This window comes from Sinocyclocheilus rhinocerous, unplaced genomic scaffold (assembly GCF_001515625.1).
Source record: "Sinocyclocheilus rhinocerous isolate Xijiao unplaced genomic scaffold, SAMN03320098_v1.1 scaffold2428, whole genome shotgun sequence".
Lineage (NCBI taxonomy): Eukaryota > Metazoa > Chordata > Actinopteri > Cypriniformes > Cyprinidae > Sinocyclocheilus > Sinocyclocheilus rhinocerous.
The window spans coordinates 100,780-102,818 of NW_015643186.1; positions in this window are offsets into that span (position 1 = coordinate 100,780).

The following is a 2,039-nucleotide window of genomic DNA, read 5'->3' on the forward strand; positions in this document are numbered from 1 at the left end:
GGCGTGCGATCGGCTGCTGGTCTCGTTCATGTTTGTCGCTGCCACCGTCCTGATCAATCAAACACGAGACAGTGAGGAGCCTTTCATCTGAGTACAGCAGTAATGTATGTATGGGATTAACTCTTTCCCCGCCAAACACGGAATTTCCCGGGTTTCCGTGTTCTCACTGTTATACGCTAGGGGGCGCTATCACGCATCTCCTGAATGAGTCTTCTTCTCCACTGACACACACACACTCACACACACCTTCTCCACTGACACACACACACACACACACACACACACTCACACTCACACACTCACACACATCTTCTCCACTGACATACACACACACACACTCTCTCACACACACACACACACACACATCACATTCATCTTCTCCACTGGCACACACACACACACACACACACTCTCACACACACATCACATTCATCTTCTCCACTGGCACACACACACACACACACACACTCTCACACACACATCACATTCATCTTCTCCACTGACACACACACACTCTCTCACACACACACACACACACACACATCACATTCATCTTCTCCACTCACACACACACATGACCTTAATCTACAACTGTGCTTCTCAAACTTTTTTTAATTTGACGGCTCCTTGATGTGGACTATTTTCAATATTTCAATAATTATGACAAAGCTGCCTGTTTTCAATTTTGTTTATAGTCAGAAACCGGGAGCATTGATATATTAAAATATAATATATATTTTTAAAAAACTATATTATCACCCGGCTCTAATCTGCTAAATGCAACTATAAGGCATGAAGATATTAGATATTATAAACATTAACATCATGATTTTCTGTAAAAGCTGCTTTGAAACAATGTATGTGTGTGAAAAGTGCTACAGTATATAAATAAATTGGACTTGATTAACTTTGTGACATCAGAAGTTTCAAACAGTTAAAAACATTGTTTTTATGTTTTTTTAGCATTTTAATTTTAAGTTTCAATTTTTTTTATAGTCAGAAACCGGGAGCATTGATATATTAAAATATAATATATATTTAAAAAAAACTATATTATCACCCGGCTCTAATCTGCTAAATGCAACTATAAGGCATGAAGATATTAGATATTATAAACATTAACATCATGATTTTCTGTAAAAGCTGCTTTGAAACAATGTATGTGTGTGAAAAGTGCTACAGTATATAAATAAATTGGACTTGATTAACTTTGTGACATCAGAAGTTTCAAACAGTTAAAAACATTGTTTTTATGTTTTTTTAGCATTTTAATTTTAAGTTTATTTTAATATATTAATAATAATATATTCATTACAATGAAAAATATATATATGTGTGTGTGTGTGTACATATACATACAATAATACTGATATATTTATATACATATAATATAATTTTATAACCTAATATGACAGTGTGTTATATCCTAGTGTTTAAATCATATTTAATTTAAGGATTCACCATGAAATGTCTGTGTTTGCTTGATGAAATATGATTCCAGACTTACCGAGTGCACCAATGGTTACACTGTTTACTTCCTTCTAGTCATGTTTTCAACTATTTCTTTAAATGTGACAAACATTAGCATAGGATAACAGAAGTTTTACTATTTTTTAATCAAGTTCAAAATATTTTTTCACACTGATTCAGTTTCAAAATATTTTTCATTGAATAAACTGTATGTAAAATAAATACACATTTAATCTCAGAATGTGTTTACGATCTTTAAATGATATCATATAGATCTGCCGCCAGTCGTCCCGCTCACTATGATATCGGCTTCAGTGATCAAAGCCAGTCATGTGTGTGTATGAGTGATGTGAGGAGTGTGTAGCAGCACCTCGACAGAGTAGGACAGATCAGGATCGGTGTTCTCACTGGTGCGCTTGAACAGATCTTCACACATCTGCAGAGACACACGTCACACCTTAATCAGACACACTCACAGAAGAACAGCAGAAACAACACGCTCACTGAATTCAAACTGATTGAGTGAGTGAGTGAGTGTGTGTGTGTGTGTGTGTGTGTGTGTGAATGAG